Source organism: Pinus tabuliformis, chromosome 3_1, assembly GCF_031772625.1.
Source record: "Pinus tabuliformis cultivar Carrire ecotype Pingquan chromosome 3_1, CPIR1, whole genome shotgun sequence".
NCBI classification, from domain to species: domain Eukaryota; kingdom Viridiplantae; phylum Streptophyta; class Pinopsida; order Pinales; family Pinaceae; genus Pinus; species Pinus tabuliformis.
Window position 1 is genome coordinate 748955178 of NC_142301.1, and position 24541 is coordinate 748979718.

Consider the following 24541-nt stretch of genomic DNA (forward strand, 5'->3'; position numbering starts at 1 on the left):
GTCCTCCATCCTGAAATGATTCAGGATCCCAACTATGTATTTCCCTTATTTAAGGAAAATCTCTCCCTCTCTCTTCCACACATCCAACCCCAAATAGTAGTGCATTAGCCCCAAATCCTTCATCTCTAACTATTTTGCAATATCCCGCTTGAAGTGTGTTATGATCTCCTCAAACCTTGTGAGAAACAGGCCATCAACATACAACACCAATATGAGAGGCTAACCCTTCACTTAAATTTAGTACAGGTTTGGGTTTGCCTCATTCTTGGTAAATCCCACACTCTACAAATAATTGTCAATCCACGAATACCACATTCTGGGAGCCTAATTGAGTCTGTATAATATTGTCCTCAACCTGCACACATTGGAATCCCTCCCATGCGCCTTGAAACTCTTTGGTTCCTCTATGTAGATCTCTTCCTCAATGATACCATTGAGGAAGGCTCTCTTCACATCCATCTAGTGAATCCTCCAACCCACCTTTGTTTCTATAGAAATTATAGCCTTGATGGATGAGTATTTGTCTACCGATGCAAAGGTATCGTGATATTTTCATCCCTTCCTTATGCAAAAATACCTAGCCACAAAATGCGCTTTGAACTTATCCATGCTGGCATCCGCAACATGCTCGATCTTGTACACCCATCTAAATCCATTCATTGACTTTCCCATTGACTGTGGCACAACCTCCCATATGTTATTATTCATAATGGAAGAATACTCTTCCACCATGGAATCTATCCACACTTAATGCTCAGACACCTCCTGAAAGCTAACAGGTTCAACCTCAATTGGTCTACTCATTAATGCCATATGCCTAGAATAGCACCGAGGAGCCTTTCTTTGTCTCAATAAATATCTCAAAGTACCAACATACTCCTAGGCCTCTCTCAAAGTCAACTCTACCCACTTGGCGTTCTTCCTCACTATGCTTAAAGTCTGAAGCTGGGTGTGAAGAAGCCCGTGTACCTCAACATGATCTCTCTACTTGACTTGCTCATTCTGCTCACCAACCTGTGAGACTATAGTTTAAGAAATCTATGCTAACTCAACCTTTGGTGTCTTCTCCTCCTGAACCTCAACTGTAGAAGAACTCATGCTGTCATACTTCAGAAGATCCCTCTCTTCTTCATACTTCACATCCTTTAACACTAATTTCTTCTTGAGAGAAAGAATTTAAACATAATAGGGTTTTTTAGTTTCCCTATACCCCATAAGGATACACTTCTCTGCAGTAGGTTCCAACTTGGTCCTTTTCTCCTTAGGAACATAGAAGTATACAAAGCATCCAAGATGCAAATATGCCCGAAATCTGGTCTCTTACCTATAAACACTGCCTCTAGTGTTAATATTACCAACAACTTGTGTGCGCTTCTATTATAAAAATATACGAAAATGTTGCAAGATTATGCCCATAGAAACAATGACACATCTTGATCATGGAGAATGACCTTGGTCACTCTAACAATATCCCCATTCTTTTGCTTCCCAAATCCATTTTTTTGAGGGTTGTATGGAATTGTCAACTCCTTCTTGATGACTTCTTGTGCATAGAAGTCCTTAAAGTCATTCGATGTGTACTTTCCTCTAATGTTTGACCTCATCGATTTAATATTTTTCCCTGTCTGATTCTAACCTAGAGCCTTGAAATCCTTGTATATGTTGAAGACTTCATCCTTATTTTCGATGAAATAGATCCAAGTTTTCTTGGAGAAGTCATCAATGAAGATCACATAATACTAGTACCCACTCAAGGATATTGTTGACATGGGTCCATACATGTTTAAGTGTACTTGACTCTAAATCCCTTTGGACCTAGTGTTGCTACTCAGAAAAATGTTCTTAGTCTATTTACTAGTGCACAAACCTTGCACTCCTCATGTTGTTTGACCTTTAGTTTTGACAACCCTATCACTATCTCCTTGATCACATTAAGTGATCCACGATGAATATGTGGCATTCTCTTATTCCATAATTCACCTAGCCCTTTTCTACAGTGCAAAAATGCATGCAATGGCTTAAATTGAAAACCAAAAAAAGTTCCCGTTCTTAGCCCTTATCACTTTCATTGTCTTGGAATTATTGGGCCAAATATACACTTTACTCTCATCAAAGGTCACAATGTAGCCCTTGTCCTCCAAGGTAGAAATTGAGATCAGTTATTTTTCATACCTAAAACATACAACATTTCCTCCAACAACAAGGGTTCTTCGGATTCCCTTTAAAACTTGACCATACCAATACTAGTTGGATCATACTTGGAATTGTCTCCAATCTCTATGTAGGAACATAACTCCTTCTCCTTCAAATTCACGAAATAATCTTTGACTCTCGTTCTGTGGGAAGAATCCCCATTGTCAATGTAACACAAGCTAGTGGAAACTGAGCTTGATAGACATGTAATGAGTGAAAAACTCATTCTCGAACCATGTTGCAAACTCGTCCACCTGTGTGGTAGCGACAACCTACTTCTTCTATTTTTCCTTCTTATTAGGACACTAGCTGACGTAGTGACCTAGATGATGGCATGCGAAGCATTTGACCTTGCTTGGATATTTCTTCTTGCCACTCTTGGGAGAGGACCCCTTGCTTGGCCCTTTCTTGGCCTTTTATTTACCCTTGGTTGCAAAAGCAAGGTTCTCATCTTCTTTGAACCTCTTCTTTTGATCTCCCCATTGACCACTTTCTTCTATCTCCTCTTAGACAAAATCATCCAAAAGCCTTTCCTAGTCATATAAGTGATCTCGACATATAATACACTTGACAAATACCTCCCAGTGATTTGAAAACCCATTCAAGGCTATATGCACTAGCTCCTCCTTAGTAATAATCTCTCCAACAACAACCAATTCATCCCTGACCTATGCAAGACTGGACAAGTAAGACATCATATTCTTTTCCGTAGACATTATTGTGCCATGGAACTTGTCTTTCAACATCATGTTTCAACTTTGATAATCGCTCTAATATATCTTTGTAAGTGCATTCCACCTTTTATTCGCAATATCCATCACTAAAACATGGGGTATGATATGATCTTTGACCCCATTTAGAATAACCATCTACACCTTGGCCTATCTGACCTCATACAGATCTAGGGAAATGGGATCGTTCACTAGTGGAACTAAATAGTACTTGAACATGCCCAAAACCTATTCTCCTTGAGAACATAAGTGATTCAAACCTTCCACTACAACTATTTCAAAAAACCCTCAAGCCTATCCTCATCTCGAACACCAATTTCCATTGTAGAATAAAACCCTTAAAGAGATTGAAATTGACGTCTGATTTTTTTTATCTTGAAACTTATGTCAAATAACCATGGCTTTATATTCAAAGTTTAGAGCTCTTATACCATGTTAATTTTTTAAAACCTAGTTACAAATTTATTGTCTCAAGAAATAATCACATATATAAAGTAAACAATTCTTTCTAATTTGATTTGTAATAACAAATATTCAGGGTTTTCAACCAAATAGACAACAAAGAAATAAAAATAAAAATGAATCACATGCAACATAGAACAACATAAATATACCCTAGAAATCCCATTGTGAGGAAAAAAAATAGACATTGGGCTTCTTATTCAACAATAGGAGAACTATTTTTTACAATATTATTACAAGAATTTGATCTGACAAATACAAATTAAAAAATCTTGGCCTTCTCTCTCACTCGACCCTTGTTTGACCCATATTTGTGGCCCAACATAAGAAATTTTGTGCACAAGGAAAGCTCAACCTCATGACCCAAGATAAAACTCTTCCTAATTAATTTGAGAAACTCTTCCTACTCGATCCAAGATGACTTGGCATCTATGCAGATATTGCTTTCCCTAATCTCACTCTAGTTGGTTCGATCTAGCATTTTCTCGCTCTCTTTGCTAAATACTACACTCCATTGAATCCCAAATTGTGCCAATCAATTGTATATCTCCTTTGGATTGAACCTCCTATTAAAAACATCAAACCCTAATCTAAAGTGAAATCCCCAATATCAATGGTTGATATTAGATCTCGATTCACAAAGATCAACGACTACGACTTAATTTTTCGTTGACTTTCTTTTTTAGTAAAAAGGTAGCCAATGATTAAATTAATTGTTGTCTAAAGTCTTGAATTATGAAATTCATTAATTAACTGTCGTAGGAGATAATTAAGGTGACCCATGCAGAATCACCTTCCAAGCCACAATCTCAATAATTTAAAGCAAATCGATCAAGATAATGTGTGGCAAGAGAAAAAAGGTCGAATGATTAGACTGTGTTTTGTGTGGATTACTATTTAGCATTAAATGACATTTTTCAGGAGAAAACTAGACGTAAAGGGTGTTAGTTTTTTCTTATGGTGGTAGCATTAGACATGTGTTCTAGTCTCTAAGGTGCCAAATAGGCTAAGGAACATGAGATATCCAATACCTATAAATAGTTTCACGAGATTTGCCTCTGAAACACTTTAATTAAATTAATTGACTGGATAATTAAAATTTCCTAAGTCTAACTTAGTAAAACTGGTTAATTAAAGTATATTAATTAAGGAAATAGACCCTTTGCTCTAGAGACTTCTCAAAAGTAATTTAACGAAGTCTAAGATGATCTGAGCCATCGATTATGATTAGATCTTTGACGTTGGTGCTCCAACGAGAGAATTATAAGAGCAATTCGATGGGGCTTGGCGAAAACACATCGAAGGAGTAAGAGAGCAGGGCAGTGAAAATTTTCCAATGTGCAACATTTAGCGAGGGAAGAGTTCGATCCAACAGAGCATCAGTGAGAGGACCAACATATACTGAAGAGAGAATTTCCAGGAGAGGTTTTCACTAAAATTTGTAGAGGCTGAGTCCACTAGCAGGGAGGTCGTGCGAGTTTCTCCAGTGTGCAGATCTAGGAAAAGATCATGTTTTCTAGATGCTAGGATTAGATTCAAAGGATAGATAGAGTTACCTAGTGTGAATGCGGGATCACCAAAAGCAATGCAATATCAACATATCTCAAATTCCAGCTGGTACGTATTTCCCGAAATAACATTTTTTATGTCCATTTACTATAGGAGGATGAGTTTGATTTTTCAAGGGAAATAGAGGGTTTCCAGGTTGATCTACCAGTTGGAGTGGTGGAGAAATTTTTTTGGAGATTTGCCATTATTTTAGCAAGTAGATATATGTACTCTCTTATTTCTCGAAGATAATAAAATGCAAACCCTCATCTATTGCACCAGTTTTCCCTTTAGGGTTTTCTTGGGGATGTTAATCCAATATTTGGTGTCATTTTATGTGTGTGCATTATTTCTCAGTTCCTAATTCATTTTCGTAGCATTAATTTTAAATTGTGAAGATTGCAGCAGTGAGCTATTCCCGATTTGTCATTAAATTAATTAACTGAAGACAAATAAACTGCATCAGTTAAAAGAATAGTTTTCAGTTATTGTAATTATGGATTTTTCACATGGTATCAAAGAGGTATTGATCAGATCTGAAGCTCAGAAGTGAAAGAAGAAGAGATTGTGCAGTTTCATAGGGAGATCTGAAGCACTTTCTTCACATATGCACATATTAGCTAAGCAATGTGTATAATAGAGAGGCAACGTTCGATTTCTAGATCTAGCTTGGTGGAAATGTGTGATTTAACTCAGATCCATAGTAGAAGGTAATAGATTTTCTCGAGGGGGGTCCCAATGCGCATATTAGTGATGTTGCAGAGTAGATCTATTAGATCTGGGCGCATAAATTTGTAGTAGGGATTTATAGCTACAAATTTGTGTAGGGAAGGAAGAGGAAAGGACACAAGAGGAATTCCCAGAGGGTTTCTAGCTTTTCTAGATAAGGAAGAAGATTAGATATCATTTTTTGGGATTCAACTGCGTTAAGAAAGTCATTCATCTATGACCATTTCCATGAAAGGTAGTTGTAACTGACTAATTTCTCAAGATTTTTGAATATTCCACTTAGCACTCATTGCATAGGGAATTTCGATAAGTAAGAAGATATCGAAATTCCAACAATAGGAGGTTGAATTATGCAATGCGAATTAGCTAGTCTAGTAGTGTAAGTTTCCAGGAAAGAGTTTAATTGTTGGAGGCAGGATCAGTGTCTGAATGGCATAGTGAATTCTTCCAAAGGCTTAGGGGGGCTAGACATCTCACTTGGAGGAAGATCCAGGGTTCAAATTTCTAGAGGCCAGATCTAAGAATTATGGGAAGAGTGCGAGTAACAGAAATTGGCCAACTTTAGTTGCTAGAAAGAGGGAGATTTCTAGCATATACTTCTCAAGTATTCTAAGAGTTAGAGAAGGTTTATTAATCTCAAAAAAGAGGGTCAAATTAAACAAATCAAATATCCATATTACCTAATTCGCATATCTGAAGCAATGGTTTCATTTCCATTTACCAAATCTATTTTCCAGAGGAGGTGCAAATAAATTCAGAGACAGTGGGAGGAAGCATATTCACTAGATCTAATTTCTGGGAGCATTTCTCAGTGAGCAGTGCAAATGGAAAGATTTATTGCAGGTTACGGGATCCAGTGCAAGCTACAGGAAGAGGGTGCAAGTTTGCAGAAGAGGCCGAGTTGGTTTTGCATAGGAAATAATGAGTTTCCATATAGATTTGCTAGTTGGAGGAGTGAAATAAAAATTCTCCAGTATTTGAGTTTTATAGTTTTTTGTAGATTTTTAAAGATGGCCATATGAGATGGCCAGAATAGGTTGTATGATTTAGTCAAAATGCAGACCTAGGCAACCGATCGGCTTCCAGTTTAGAGATAGGTTCCAGAGGAAGTGTAAGTTGTCCAATGCGAGTTGCAAAGCAAAGAAGGTTCCCAACCAGGGACTAGGCTTGAAAGGAGATAGTGGCGCATCAGATCCAGGAGGAGGAGGAGTATGAGACTCCAGTGTGTCAAGATGGGTAGGGTCCACTGCAGATACAACATGGATATCAGTCAAATAAACCCCAGTTTTTGTAGTAGGACCATCACCTTTTCTACACAAGCCCACAATATCTTGGTAGTAGTTTCAATGTCAACAGAGCTAGTTGCAATCGATTATTGAGAGATAGTGCAGAGTTAGTTGCATTGGCACAGGCAATGCAAATTGCTTAGTTGTAGTGTGTGGATGGAGTTCCAGCGAGAGTTACTTCCATTAGGAGATCAAGACTCAAAAGGAGTCTAACTTTAGAGGGAGAACCCTTATGGAAGATTAGAGATTTAGGTTCTGAGGAGATCAGTCTCACTATTGTAGTAGTTGTAGTAGCAACAATGGGAGTTAGATCAAAGTATGCATAATAATTGATGGACAATGTTTGTAAGTTGGTTTCTTCACAATGATTTCTAGTAACAGGGAGTTAGATGAGTGAGATGTGAAGGAGGTGCAATAGTTTCCAGACATCAACAAAATGGTTTGTCCAGCTATAGGATGATCTTCTGCTCAGTATAAAGTGGTGGAATAAGTTGAGGAGAGTGAACACCTTCCTCACTAAGAGGGTGTTCGTTTTTTATTATGGTGGTAGAATCATATAGGTTCTAGTCTTTAAGGTGTCAAAGAGGCTAAGGAACTTGAGATATCTAATACCCAGAAATGATTTCACAAGTTTTGCCTCTAAAAAACCTTAATTAAATTAACTTACCAAATAATTAAAATTTCCTAAGTCTAACTTAGGAAAACTGGTTAAATAAAGTGTATTAATTAAAGAAATTGACTTTTTTCTCTAGAGACTTCTCAAAAGCAATTTGTAGGAGTCTAAGATGATATGAGTCATCAATCACGATTAGATCTTGGTTGTTGGTGCTCCAATGAGAGAATTATAAGAGAAAGTCGATGGGGCTTGGAGAAGACACATCGAAGTAGCAAGAGAGTATGGTCGTACAAATTTCCCAATGCGCAAAATTTAGCAGGGGAAGAATTCAAGCCAACAAAGCATCCATGAGAGGATAAAAAACGATTGGAGAGTGGATTTCTAGGGGAGGTTTTCACTGAAATTTGCAGATCCGGGTCCACCAGCAGGGAGGCCATGCAAGTTGTTGCAGTGTGCAAATCTAGGTAGCAGATTGTGTTTTCTAGTTGTCGAGATCATATCTCGAGGATAGAGCGAGTTGCCTAGTGCAAATGTAGGATCACCAGAAGTAGTGCAAGATCAACAGATCTCAGATTCCATCTAGTGCGTATTTCCTACAATATTTTTTTTTGCCCATTTATTGGTGGAGGCCGAGTTTGATTTTGGAAGGGAAACAAAGGGTTTCCAGGTCGATTTTCCAGTTGGAGTGATGGAGAAAAATTTACGGAGCTTTCCAATATTTTGGCAAGTAGATCTATGTACTCCCCAATTTGCTGAAGATAATAAAATATAAACCCTCATCTGTTGCACTGGTTTTCCCTTCGGGGTTTTTTCTAGGGAATCCAATCTTTGGTGTCATTTTATGTGTGTGCATTATTTCTCAATTCCTAATTTATTTCTACAACGTTTATTTTAAATTGTGAAGATTATAGTAGTGATCCATTCATTATTTTCCATTAAATTAACTAAAGACAATAAACTACATTAGTTAGAAGAATAGTTTCGAGCTATTGCAATCATAGATTTTTCACAAAGGGATCAAGTGGCCATGAAAGGGAAAAAATTATGATCTTATTTATTTTCACCAACTTCAAGAAAAATTGTAATGACATTAATAATTGATTTATTTATAATTTTCTTAAGTGGATTGTAATTTATAAGGGTGGATAAATTTATAATATTATAATAATAAGAAATATTACAAGATTAGAGAGAAATATGGTTAAGTTTTACGATTCGAATGATTTAAGATCTATCGTACATTATTCTATTGTATAGCGTTGAATAACAAAAATAATTCACTCTAAGCTATATTTTGTGTGCATTAATATTATCAATTCTAATGGAAACATTGGTTTTCATCTCTCATAGTTAACTAAAAGCTAAGCAAATAGGAAGTTGTTAGTTGTCCACCTTACCATTTCTATACATGCATCACCTATAGTTCACCACACAACAATGATAAGACCAAATTTTGTTCAAGAATGATTAGGGCTAGGGGTTTTTTGTTGGTCAATCCCTATCACATAAGCAATCAAGAATATGAAGTCCCCTATCCTCACTTTTTCTCTATTCCCACTATATATGTCTCAAGGGGAAAGGGCCTATAACATTCATGGAGAAAGAAAACCATTCCCATTTTCAACAAATCTCCTCCCACTATATCTACATCTGAATCATTTAAGTTAGGTTCTTGATAAAAATCCCAATACTTGGGCCCTCCCTAGATCCCCTGCTTTGGCTATGATATAGCCCCTGTCTTGCCAACACCATTGGAAGTATAAATCACTCCTCTAATCAACTTCCTTTGGTGAGCTCTTTAACAGTACTTGAATACTCAACTACTTGAATAGACAAAAGAAAGACAAATTGATTTCTCATGAGTTAATTGATTGATTCATGCTTTTGATGATGTTTTCATTCCCAATAAGCATATCAAATTTTGGGAAGTACCATAGAAATCTTACATAAATGAGTTAAATTTAAGTTTAATGAAGTCAAAGATAAATTTTAACATAATTTTAATGTATTAAAGGTTTTGATAGAAGTGAATTGAAATATAAGTTTGGTTTGTTGTATTATTCTATTTCTTTTTTGGCTAATTATTTGAGTAGTGATTTTTTTTATGAAACATTCTAACTTTAGGATCATGTAACCAATATATATTTTCAGTAGTTATGAATGAGAATTTAATTGAGTCAATGTTGCAACGATTTCCTTAAGATATTTCCATTTAGTTTATTTTGTTTGGAGAAATCTTACAAGTTTATTAATGGTGTAATTTTACTAACTCATTAAGAAAAAAAAACCCATTCGCATGGATGAATATAAGAAACACTATTTTGTTAAAACTTAAAATTGTTCATTAGGAAAAGCATATGCAATTCCAATTGACATTGTTGCCTAAACTTACTTCATCATTCAACAACTCTGCTTTACTAAGAGAAAGAGTTATTCTTCTTTCATTTTTTAATTAGTCAAAAATAAAATAACTCACTTGATGTCATTCATCACACCACTTCTTGTTACATTGCCTTTGCAACTATTTTCTTCTCTCTTTATTATCTTTCTATAGTTTCTAAATGTAAAAATTCACACATGTAACAAGGGAAATGTAACCTTCTTTCTATTAAAATCAATGCATGCACTTCGATTTTATATAAAGAAAAACAAATGTCATTTTCATTTTTCTCACAGCTTATTCAGAATCTTCAATTCAATATTTTTCAATTCCCAAAGCATTGAGAGAGCAAAGAAGAGAACTGAGAGAGTACCCTTTTCATGTAATTTTACATTTGATCTAAACTTCAATAAAGAGGCCCAAAAAAATTGTGGCTTTGAAATTTGAGTGAGATAAGCAATGTCATGTTGGTAGTGCATTCATTTTCCCTTTCTTTCAATTAACTATAGTAATAGTCTTTAAATTCCTTCATGTAGATAATAACTTGTGTCTTTTTGTGTGTAGGAAGAAGAATAGTCAAGGTAAAGAAATAAAGTAACCATAACCATGATTCATTATTCAATGGTATTATATTTTGATTGGATATATCACCTGAACTTTCTTGCTCTTCTTTCTACTAACATGATTAACATGTTGCACCTTTGTTGACAACTGTAAACAACCAAATAGAAATCCAAGCAAGTTCTAATGGTAAAGAGCTTAACATTTACCATGTGGTAAAATTTACTCTTATGCATAAATCAACAACTAGAATGGAACTATTTGCATGATTCAATATAATTATATGTTTAATATGGAAACATAGAGCGATGAAAAAGAAAATCATAGCAGGGGGATTTAGTTAGCATATTTGACTCTCACTTTATTCAATGACTTCGACAAGTTCCCACCTACCCAAGTATATGCTTCTCAACCATGGATAAAAAAAATGATTATAACAAGTGATTGCTAGACAATGAGATTCATCGAAGCATTTAGAGAGGAACAACATACGAGTGTATTTGGCTACATATACTCAAGAAGATGTTAGGAACATGAAAATATTAATGAGATGAATAGATAAAGTAAAAACACAATTTCGTTAATATTACATTGATCCTAATTAAACACTTGGCATTGAAGTGCTAAAGTCCTCCCACTCATGGAATTTCTTGGAGAATACATCGAAGCATAGTTAAGATGATGACATCTACCTAGGTAGTTCAAGTCATAAAGTCATCATTAGATCCATCCTTTATACACAAAGTGCAAACCACATCAAGTAATAACGAATATTGCAAAGTAGGATCCATGAAATAGAAAGAAAGAAGGTTAATTATGTGTTAGTACTAGCTAATATTATGCCTAAGGTTTAAAGTGTGGTTTTTTCAAACAAAAACATTTTTTAGAGCTATTTTTTGTTGGGAATCTACCTGAACCTCCCTTGTTATGGTGACTTATAAATTTGTTAACTAATGTATGGTGGCCATCCTATTCTAGTAAGCTCCAATAGGTATTTGACACATGGTTAATTGATGTAAAAGACTATCCTAATCAAGTCTCATTAAGAACTTGATACACATCACTAAAAATGGCCTCGTAATTAATGTTGGGGGCACAAATGGTTAAGGTTTGAGTAGATATAAAGTATTTATAGAAATAGAAGACATGCAATGTTTTTTCAAGAATTATAGTTGTATTGGTGCTTTTCTCATTTGGAGGTTTCCCTCTTGAAGAGGGGTTTTTGGAATATCCTTCTTTTATAGGTTCAATAACATTTTCTATTTCATTTACTTCTTGTAGATTGAATTTCTTCATATATTGTTCTTAAATCTTAATTTCTACGATGTAATACAATACACGTACTATTTGAGAACTTTCCTATGACAACATGCACCCATATTGAATGACTTATATATATATATATATATATATATATATATATATAAAGTCATTCAATGACTAAGATCATGCCTAGGTATCATATATGTAGTGAATACAAGTGGGGTCACTTAGTTGGAAGGCATTGTTCACCCTTGTTGGTATGTGGCAAATAATATTGAATTGGACATAATCTATTCATGGATATGATCTTCCATGTACCATAAGGTATAATGGAAGCTCCCTAGGCATACTTGAAGCCATCTATGAAATATCCTTTTAATTCTTTGTCACTATATTTCACTAAGTAAAATAATTGTGAAGATCACTCTCATGTACTTGGGAATTGGGTAATATCACTAAAGGTATAGTTGGTCCAAATTAGTTAGTGTCATGATAGGACACATGACTAATATTATTGGAAAGCAAAGGTATATTAGAGAGATATAATGATGACATTCCTTTTCTCTTAGAACCCTATTAAACCTCTATAATCCATGCAACAAAATTCTTGCAGAAATTGGGATATCTATATTTTGAAAAATTAAAGTGTCCTCATGCTTCCCTATACTATTATGGGTGACCTAATTGAAAGGAATCCTATCATGACACTAATATCATTGGAGTAGCTCATCAATAACCCTTCTAGTCGACATAGATGTTCCCATGACTACAATGTAAATGTGACCACCGATGCCATGCTTACTAAATTAAAATACCAAGGTTCTATAGTCAACCAATAACTTCATTCCCTCATTGAATCAATCAAGCATATGGATACAATCCCATAACCACACTTAATATTATGCTTGAAATGATTGATTGTGGTAGATGGCTAGTGGTGAATTGTTCACAAGAAATGAACATTAGATTGGGCCCCCCTTTCATGACAATATATCCAATATGATGCAAATATTACTAAAGGAAGATTTGAATAAGTTTGATGGATCCAATCTTGGTTGATGGGTTTATTAAATGGAGTGACACTTTTCTTTCTGGGATATTGAGGATGACCAATTAAAACTCTATGTGGGAGTGTTGTACATGGATAGAAAATGTATTAATGGAAATGGAATACGAAGTCATATGAGGGGTAACTTTCTTGAACTAGTTTTTGAAGGCCCTCTATGGTTTATTTGAAACTGATATTAAATTTTTTGGGGATGTTTACCAAGTTACACCTAACCAATATAGTGGAATATTTCATTACTTATTTTTAGTGATTAATGATCAACTCAAAAGGTATGCGATGAGTTCTTCAAGGTGTTTTATTGGTGATCTTGACAAGGAGATAAAACCATAAGTCAAGATGTATCACCTAGCTACTTTATTGGCACTTACTTAGCTAGCCCAACATGTAGTAATAATGGAAACTACCTTGTCCCAATGTCCCAATTTTGTTTAGTGCCCACATATTACCTTTGTGCTACCTCCACATCTTTCTTTACCTCTTAACGTCCATAAGTTGACTGAGGTAGAAATAATAGAATGTCAACTTGAAGACATCTTCTATAATGTTGATGCACAATATGTCTATGGTAATAGGCTTAAGTAAAATTATTTGTTATTTATATTGCCCCGTTTCGAAATTCCAAATTAAATTTTGATAAGGATCCAGCTGAGCTAAATCTTGGAGAGATTACAATCCCTACTAAGGAAGTACTTATCAAGAACACTTTCATGATGAACTCAAATTTTGATCCAGTCTTTGTTGTGCACTACATTTCCATAGAACTTTAATTTCGCAGGTCATATCAAGCACAAGAAGGTGATTATCTTTATATACAATGAAAATACCTACAATTTCGTGCATCATATAGTAGCATAAGAAACACACTATTATGTCAATGTTGTGCATAATTTTCAAACCATGATAGTTATTAGGAAGGTACTATTCAATGTGGTAATAAGTGTTGTTGGGATTAAGGCACATGATTTTCACTTTAGATACCAATATCCAAATATAGAGTCGATTAAACCTGTAAGCCAGACTAGAAGCTCAATTAACATAAGTCTTTAAATGCACATGAAAGAACTTAAAGAACATAAAATAAATAATGATACACCATAAAAATTCACACAAAACATAGAGATCTTATCTTGGAAACCCTTAACTGAGAGAACCAACCAATCTTTGAGATTTAATGCTATTATATTCTCAATCGAATATCAACGCCAAATCATAATGAATGTAGACATTGGTCTGTATCTAAGACCACTGCACTTATACATCACCTAATCTTTACCAATCATGAATATTCATCATCTTATCATCTCTCATCAACCTTACATATTTCTCTATTTATAGGCACAAAAAGCCATGATTCATATCTTCTTGAATTAGTTTAGATGACTAAAGATCATTGGCTAATATCACAATAATCTCGAGATTCCTAACCATTTTCTAACTAGTTTTAGACTATAGTTGATTTGCCTTCGATGATAATTCAATAATTAGTCTCAATTGACTATGCACGTGTGCTCAACTATAATCCATTTGACTACTTAAGTCGATTAACACATTTTGTCAATTGTTCAACTGCCTATCAAATTCAACTAAGTCAACTGCTCTTGACTTGATGGTTGTCCTATCGAATTGGTAGTCATCCTACAAACTTGACCATTGACTTGCTATCCCTAATTGATTATTTAAATCTAGACTTGTTGAGGTACATTCCTAGTTGCCTTACCCAACCAATCAATTGATTGATTGAACTCTGGTCAAATGAGATTAGCTGCAAAGAGTATAACACCTCAACATTTTCCCACTTGTTATATTCTTTGCATGAATTGTTAACACAATGATTTTAGTGAACTAGGGAATGTAGGCCCAACTCTTTTAGACATTAAGAGAATTTACCAACACTCACCAACTTTGTTAGAAAGTTTGTAACATTCTTCACTATGTTTACTTTTACCATCAACACCTTTTTTCTTTCCACCCTATATCTAATGAAATGGAATTGTACACCAATATCTATTTTCCATGAATGGTAAGTAGGGCTATTTGGCAAGAAGATTGCACGAATATTGTCAGAACCTACCCTTACTGCTTGTTGGTAAAATTAAATCTCTAAACACAATTGTCACAATCAGACTGCTTTCTTACTTGCATGAGTGGTTGCTATGTATTCAACCTTCATTGTCGATAGTGCCATGATCAATTGCCGCTTACTCATCCAACTAACATATCCATCGAACAACTTGAATATATATTTGCTAGTCGACCTTTTTTGCATCTAGATTGACATACCAGTGGCTATTGAAAAATCCATGTACAATTGTTTAACTATCATCCTTAAGTATTCCATGGTAACAAATCACATAATAACTTGTGCCAACAAATACTTGAATATTCATAACAAAGTTATCAACTTAACGAGAATTGTACAAAGATCGTTTCTTAGAGTCCGTAAAAATCATGATTTTCATGCCAATTTTGAAAAGTGTTGATGCAACATCAACCTTTTTATTAGAACATATTTTTGACACTTTAAATTTTCTTATGTATTAAGTATGGACATTTTTTTTAAATGCTAGTGATTTTCATGTTGATTTTGAAAAGTGTTGATTTAGTATCAACCCCTTTTTTCTGGGAGGGGTGGAGTGAGAGCTTATTTTTACACTTTGAATTTTATTATGTATTAAGCATATAAAAAATTTAAAATGTTGTTGATTTTCATGCTGATTTTGAAAAGTGTTGATGCAACATCAACCTTTTTTTTGGGGAGGGGGTATATTTTTGACACTTTAATTTTTCTTATGTCTTATGTATGCACATTTTTTTTAAATGTTGGTTATTTAACATTTTTCAAGTTGTTTTCTTTTTCTTCTTTGTTTTCCTCCTGTGATGTTTGTTTTTTAATTGTTTTTTTTATGTTTTTTTTTTTACAATGCTTTTTCGGTGGGCGAAGGGGGAGCGAGGCTTATTTTTTACACTTTAAATTTTATTATGTATTAAGTATATACAATTTTTAAAATGTTTCTGATTTTGAAAAGTGTTGATGCAACATCAACCTTTTTTTTCGAGTGGGGGGAGGGGAGGAGTGGGGAGGGGGCATATTTTTGGCACTTTAATTTTCTTTTTTTTTCCCATGGAAAAAGTCGTAATTTCTATTAGTCAGGAGAAATTACATTCTGTAGATGCAGTGCATATGCATACTGAGACTGTGTGTCTCACAATATCCTCAACAGAGGCTGTCCATAGTTCCAAAATAAAGTGCAAAAGGGAACCAGGTGTACGATCATAACAAAAAACCACCGTCCTCTCTCTGAACTGTTGTTCCACGCAGGGAGTTTCAGAGAGGTATCTGTCACAAGAGTCTGTCTGTGTAAAAAAACATATATACTGTGCTGCTGTGAGTGTTGCCCCTCATAAGGAGGCACAAAAAATAGAGAAAGGTGATAATAACAGTTCACCTTTACTATGCTGTCCATATATAAACAAGTCTATCTAAATAGTATGTAATGGAAAAAACAAAAAGCGTCATTTTGTGCATATTGGGACCCTTTTCAGTTCTGAGTGTCCCTCTGTGCCTGATGGTCATCAAAGGGTCTGTGGTAATGCTGATAGAAGGTCCCATCCAGGTCTTCTTGAATTAGCCAGTCCTCTTCCTGCCTTTGCGCTGCTTGTTTGGACAGGTAGTCCGCCCGAGAGTTGCGCTCCCCGAGGAGAAGACCGCACCCTTCGCAGCTCTGGATCTCGTCAGAGGAGGAGAAGGAGGCCGAGTCATGTGGGAGCCTTGCTTCTTGCGGCGAGGTGCTGGGGGGGCCTCCACCGTATCTGAAGTGATGATGAGGTCTGTTCTGCGCGCCGTATCCACAGGGGGGATGGTCTGTCCTGCAGCAGTGTCCTGGTCCTGTTCAGGTTCAGATGCCGCCTGCTGGCCCTTCTGAATGAGGGGGCAGTCCTTGAATAGGTGACCCACCTGGTGGCACCTTCTGCATCTGTAGGGAAGGCCTTCATAATCCAGCTTCTGAGTTCTTGAAGTGGACTTCCAATGTATTTGGATGTTTTCCGGCACCCCCCCTCTGGTATCCATATGCACTAAAATTCTCGCATAAGCCAGCGAGCACGTTGCAAGATAGGATTTATCTGATTCCATGAAGGTACCGAGAGCATTTCCAATCCTCTTAAAAATGTCTTCTGACCAGTACTGCAGCGGCAATCCTGGTAGCCTGACCCAGACTGGGCCGATCCCTATAATCTCCGTCTCCGGGTCGAATAATGGCGTCCATCGTTTGAGGAGGACCGGGGCCTTTTCAAAGTGCCAAAACGATGAGAGGACCCAACTCGTGTGATCCGCCCGTGCAAATTTTAGAGCGAACCAACCCCGCACAAAGGTCTGGACCGTAGGTATCTCCACTAGGTATTTACCCCAAATCTCTGACGCCCATTCCTTTAATTTTGCGGCCGATGCATGTCTGCCCTTGATCCGACCCACCAGAACGCAGTCTGCCAGATCCATGGCTTCTCCCCAGCGAATGTCTTCTTCCAGCCTCAGAATAGCGTCCTCCGCAGTTTTAAGACAGCGTTGCTTTTTGGCAGCCCGGGAGGTCATACGGCTCTGGCTAGCTGGAGCCTGTGAGCCCACAGGGGGAGGGACGGGAGGGGAGGGAAGAGGGCACGACTCCGGGGGAGGGATAGCTTCGGGGAGGGGAGGGACCGAATGATAACTGCCGGAGGGGGCCGTGGGAGCCGAAGGGGGGATTGTGAACGAGGAGGGAGGGTTTGCAGCAGGAGGGATAGGGGATGTCGCCTCAGTAACAGGGGGATGGTCAAGGGAGGGAGGATCCAGCGGTTGGGTAGGAACACCATTCGGGGAGGGTTGTAGACAGTCGGCCAAAAAACCCAAAGTGGCCGGGGAAGGGATCGCGAATGAGTTCCAGTTTGAGGGCTCACCGGGTAAGAGTGTGGAGGGAAGAGATGGGTCAATGGGTGGGGAGACGTTTTCTAAGCCAGCTGACAGGCTTCCATTGAGCAGACCCCCCGAAGAAGAAAACGTGGATTGCCAGATGGAACTATCCGCCAGCGGAGAATCCGAGTAATCAACTTCCTCTGTGTCCATGTCGACAGCTGCACTAAGCCTTTCACAAATAAAATGTAACCGTCCAGCAGAGCCCTCCTCGATACCAGGTAACCGAATAGGGTGATCACCGGTAGCAGTCAAAGGAAAAACCAGAAAAAACCCCTGAAGGAATATAGGGACAGGTAGCTCGCCTCGCAAACCGAATAAAGACGTCGCCTTCGAGATGCTGTCGGCCGATCCGGAGTGAGGGCGCCGTTCCGATGCAGGGGCGAAGCAGGTAAAAACAGTGAGGGTAAAGCACCGGGGTAAATGAAGGTAAAAGACTGTGGGCAGGGTAAAAAGAGAGGGTGTGGGTTTACGGCCAGGAGGAGGATAGAGTAAACAGGGGCCGCAGCGCGCACGGATACCAAGGGTGGATAGGTACGGGAGTAGGTGGGGTTTACAGGGCCGTGGGACGGCCTGTAAACCCCCGTCAACGGGGTTCCATGCCTATGGTTTCAGAGCGAAAGCCGAACCCGTTCCATTCTCTCTCGGCACTTTAATTTTCTTATGTCTTATGTATGCACATTTTTTTTAAATGTTGGTTATTTAGCATTTTTCAAGTTGTCTTCTTCTTCTTCTTTGTTCTCTTCCTGTTATGTTTGTTTTTTAATTATTTTTCAAGTTTGTGTTTTTTGCTTCTTTTTTTTCAATGTTTTTTTGTAATGAAATTTTCAATTTTTTTGCAAAGTTAAAATAATAATAATAAAATAAATATTTTAAAGTTAATTTTTTTTTTTTATATGTTTATGTATCGTAAATTAATATTTCAATACACATAAAACAATTGTCACTAAAAAAATAATAATTTTAAATGGTTGACAAAAAATACACATTTCTGTATTTTTTTTTTTGCTAAAAATGACATGTCAAATAAAGGATTTAATGAAAAAAATGAATATAAAAAGTTGAAAATAACACTTTGGGTGGGAGGTCAACTCTGAGAATCGACTAGGAACCTCGATCGTAGTGCCAAAGGGACCCTAGTGGGAGGTAAGAGCAGCACTGCACAACACTTTGGGCAGGGGATCAATTCTAAGAATCAACCTATCACCCCAGTCGTTGTGCCAAAGGGTCATCGACATGGTGGTAGGAGTGGCAACACCACTCGCCAGTCCTGCCGCCATGTCAACGATCTTTTGGCACCATGGTAGGGGCAAGTCTACCCAAAGATGTTTATATATATGCTTTTTTATGTTTTTTCTTTATTTATTTTTTTGTCATTTTATAATTTTTTTAATGTCTTTTTTTCTCCTCGATTTTTATTTTTATTTTTATTTTTTTAATCATCTTTTATGTGTGTGTGTGTGTGTGTGTATAGTTAATCGACGATTTCTATTTATTGTTCAAATGATTACATCGTGATTTTTTCACAGTCATAATGTCTCCAACCTCATTCCGACCAAACTTGCTGGCTTGGAGATACCAAAAAAATACATATAAAAAAATAAAATGAAACTGCTGGATCTCATGCATGCCACCCATAGTAGAAAAAATTGACCCAAAACATAAAAATAACTAACCATAATCCCAAAGCTTCAACAATCCCCGGATTTGGGGCAATCAGATTATCAACTCGTGGTGGAGGCCATTGAAAGGCCTCGTAAACATGTTGTTCAATATGGTCCTATCAACCCTTCAAGTGGCCTTGGTTATCCTGAATATTCCTTTTCCCGCATTGGAGAGAAATCAATCTATCCAGAATATGCCATTGGTTGTGGGTTAAATCATTCATGAAAGAAATTAATTCACTGTGGTCATTATGCATATCTCTTCCCAGTTACACGAGAATTTAACGAGGAGGGAGGTCCACCCTACTAGGGGAATGGACCTGCTGCTCAACTTCCCTCTCTGGATCTCGCCTGTTGCCCTAGTGCATAGTGCCAATACCACGTAGGTCGACCCCCTGTCGCGCCCATCCCCTTTGTCACTGCATCAACCCCCTAAGCCACCACACAGGTCATACTCCACGGGGCCCACATTCCAGGGACACAAAATAAATCTCACCATAGATTTCCCATGCTAGAGACCAACACTGCCACATTTCCAACGAGCTCACTTCTGGTCTACCCTTGCAAGCTTCCCTATGCTCTCATGCTCTAGAGAGAAACCACCACACACCATGCAAGGTCATGCCCACTCCAAAAACCATTGGACCTCCACCACATAGACTCCCACTCCCCTGACAAAAAGCCACCCTCAGTTGGGTCACCCATTAGGTCCAAAGCCCCCTTGAGGGTTTCCAACACTAATTTTCACAACAAAAAGGTCCCACCACCCTACATTCCTCACTCACATCTCTATTAGAACTAGCAGAACAAGCAGCGGATACACCTCTGTCGATGAGAAACAAAAAGACTAAAATATAGAACCATACTTGCTCAAAGGAACTCTCAGCCAATGCTCAAGCCGCACAACAGAGAACCACAACCTCCAATGTTGTGCGAATTACATGCTTCCTCCTTGGTCTAGGGTCCTAAGAAACAACCAATAGAGCCTCCACCAACACCAACATCACACCCTACTCACAAAGCTCATAAACCAACATTGTTGATAGGCCCCTCATAACGTGGTGTGACTATGAAAAATGGCCACCCTTTTCAATAGAGACACTATCACCCTCCACAACCCCCTTCGTCATTTCTGATAACTCCCAAATGATAATTCAAACATAGAAGATATCCATTATAACATAAATACCCTCCATAACATTCAATAGGCTTGCACCAAGTGACCTGGTCATATCAATTGTCTTATCCATAAATGACGCGTGTAGGGACATTAATGTCCCCATCCGACTCTTCCCTCTCATTTTTTATCACCCCCATCAGGGGAAGCTTGTCTTAATCAATAAGGGCAATCAATTTCCCCAAATCTTGCAAGTCTAGGGGGGGTGGCCATTGAATAGAAAATTATGGGTTATGATCCAACGATCCCCGATTTGTCAACCAATTTTTTACCTGATTTCCTAATCTCCTAGTGTGAGAAGTGATTATGTAAGTAAATGAGAGAAGCAAATCCTAGATTTTCGTTGCCTTGTGTTCTAATCTCCATCTTCTAACTACTTTAGAGACCAAGGTCCCTTTTATCAATTGTTGGACACTTTGGATCACAAGTTGAGAATCACTTGTAACTTCCAATTTGGATATACCCATTCATTGGGTAAGATGTAGGCCTTCCTCTAAGGCGTAAATTTTCACTACATTGTTGGTGTTGACCTCACATGGGCTAGCATAAACACCAATATGCTTTCCCCTCTAGTTTATGACGATACCCTTGTACCCTGCTGGGCCTAGGTTACCCTTGGAGGCTTCGTCAAAATTTAATTTTACAAAGCCATTAGGAGGGGGACTAAAGGTTGTGGGAGAAGATATTTGTGGTTGATCTCTGGATATTAGTTGAGACCCCATCATGGACAGTTCAAGGTCTAACTTGAAGAGAAGCGTGGCCTCCTCTCCTTCAACATTCCAATGTTCCATTGTCCACTTTTCTACCAGTATTATTTCGTTGACATTACTCTTTGTAATTTCCCACACCACCTGTGATGATGCTCATTGATCCTTGAATATTATCTAGTTTCAATCTTCCCAAAGGTTGCATAGAACGAATTTGACTACCAGCACCAAAGTGTAGTTAACCACCAAACATTTAAATAATGAGCCACACCATTGTTTGATGGTATCGACTATGTTGTTCACCGATATGTCTGAATATCCAAACATGTTGCCTATCTATTCGCATTGGTCCTTTGCTTCTATACAGTTGTTGAAAAAGTGCTCAAAATTCTCCTCCTGTTGTTGGCATAGAGGGCATCAAGACAGTCTCGTATATCCCTTCTTCCTAAGATGATCCCATGTGAGGATTCTTCAGAGTCCCAAAAGCCACGAGAAGTGTAAAACCTTTGGCCATAGCTTGGAAGCCCAGATTTTACACCACAGGGGTTCTCAAGGAAGATCCGCCTAGCCTGTGCTAAGACTATAGGCTTCCTTAATTGTAAAGATTCGCACTGAGTGATGCCCCCATCAGAGTCTATCATCCTCTTCATTAATCAAAATTCTCTGCTCCTAGAAAGTGTTCTTAAGAATTAACCAATTTTGAATGTCTCCCGAGTCTGGCCAATCTGCTTCTATTTTCCAAACATGCCGGGTTGGTTGGGGAGTAGGATTCCAGCAGTAATCCAATACCCGGGTGGCTGCATGAGTGTATAGGAAATTCTTGAGCTCCTCTAGATCCCCAATCCCGTCTAGTTTCAACATTTGTTACCAAGAATCATCTCAAAAGAGAACGTATTTTCCATTGTGAAGCTCCCAAAATATATGATCTTGTATAATATGGTGGTTCCTTAATGCCAAATTCCATAACGGTGAGCCTAGAGGGAGGTCGTCAACACTTAGATTTTCAATTTGTTGATACCTCCGACCATACTTCTAGTCCCAAATGCATTTCCATAGCTTTGTCCCCCTGCAACTAACACCACCACAAATTCCCCCCCATAACATTGTTGAGAGTTGTAGGATCCCTTAAGTTGCGACCACCATTCAGCTTTGGAAGGAATAATTTTTCCCAAGAAACTAACACCCATTTTTTTGCACTTGTAGTCCCTTTCCATAAGAATTTCTGGAAAAGTGAAGTGATATCCTTATATACTCCTTTGGGTATAGGGAGGATTGACAATTGATAAACCGAGATGGGTTGTAGGACTGCTTTTAATAATGTGGATCTCCCTACAATGTTTAAACATCGAAAAGTCTAGTTAGCTAGATGATTTGATAGTTTCATGTAGACTTCTCTCCAACAACTTATCTTTAAGGGATTTTTATCATCTTATATTTTATTATTATTTTTTTAAAAAATATTTTCAAAAAATTGTGGAAAGTATATATTTTATATTTTTATTTAATTTGTTTCTTTTTTTAATATTTTTTTTGCCATTTTTAAATTTTTATTTTGTTTTTTATTTAATTTTTTTTTATGTTTAAATTTTCTTCTTTCATTGGTTATTTTTAAAGAAAACATATTCTTGAATTTTTTTTGGGTTTTTTAATGAACCAGTTACTTTATGTTACTTTCTATTATATAACCTTGATTACATAGTTAGAACCATTACATCATGCTGAACAAAACTTGCTTCAACAAGATTTGCTGCTTCTACATGCCAATATATCCAAAGTAGGATTTTCTTTGCTCTACTATCCTTATGGGCTATAATTCTACAATGATATTTTCCATAAGCCCTACAAAATTTCCCAAGAAAAAAATGTATTTGCAGTACATAGAAATAACATGACTAAATGTTGTTTGAAGTGTCGACTTCCTCACTAGAGACTCGTTTCCCCTTTCTTTACCCAACATCGTCTGTGCCTCCATCAGAGTTCTCATGTTGTTCCATAGGGCCATAACTTGGCAGGGCCAACTAGAATTTCATTGACCTCAACAATCAGATTTCTGCACATAAGTTTTGTGTCGTTGGTTATCAAATCAGTTTCCATTTTGATTATTTTTTTGTCCACCCTTGCTTCCAGACATTTAAGTTGGGCCTTTGTCTGGGTTGCGTTGACCTCTTTATCGCTCTCTAGAAGCTCAAGTATAGATTACACATGAGAAATTTAAAAAGGAATCCCACCGCCTTCTTCCAACATTTCTCCTTAGGTTCCAGAGGCTGGGCACCTGACAATGCCATCACCAAACACTTTGAAAAAGAGCATGAGCAAGAATGATGCCCAGAGAGGAGAATCAATGCCAATGACTTGGAAAATGTTGCTTAAATATATTTTCTCCACACAAGGTTCCCCAATTGCGTCCCTCTACCTCCATTAATGCCATATCCCCACTTCTCCCTATGTCGATCATATTCATGTCGTTCCCTAAATAATAAATTAATTTCCTTTGCAGGAAGATTGTTGAGACTTGAGGAAGAGATTGAATTAGGCTAACTTATTTAATATTCATGCTTGTGTCATCACGCCGATGATGCGAACCACCAATCTACATGTCACCCTATTCTCGACGCACATGGATAATGCAATTGACCTCCGCTTATCATCATGAGCCAAGTTAAAATATCCAACTAGACTCTTACTATGCCATGCACCACATTTGTCATGCATGCATTGTGTTATTACCTAGGGATTAGACTGCCTACCATTACCATCAATGTTAACTCAACTCTTCATGTACGATAACATCTAATCAAGGCATGGGAATATGAACCTTGTCATTTCCATTTAATTTTATGACTTCGAACCTCATTTCTGAACCATGATTCACCATATTATCTGCCTCTCCACTTAGATGTCTCAATACATGGTAAATGGATGCTTCTCATTTTTTCAATTGCAGAATTGTTAAGGGAATATTTTTGAGCAAGTGTACCAAAAGTCCTCTTCTTGTTCGGTTGGTGATTATCTTCCTAAAAACAAGGGAAAGAAAAATAAAAGCTGCTAATTTTATTTAGATATGCAAAAAAAAACCATACCAAAAAATATTCTACAAATATTGAAAAAAACATATAACAACAAATGAGACAATAAAACCCAATGGAAGCAAATTGATTTTTATTAAAATGGAAGAATACTAACGTTGGAGAAGAATGTAGACTTGGGTCTATA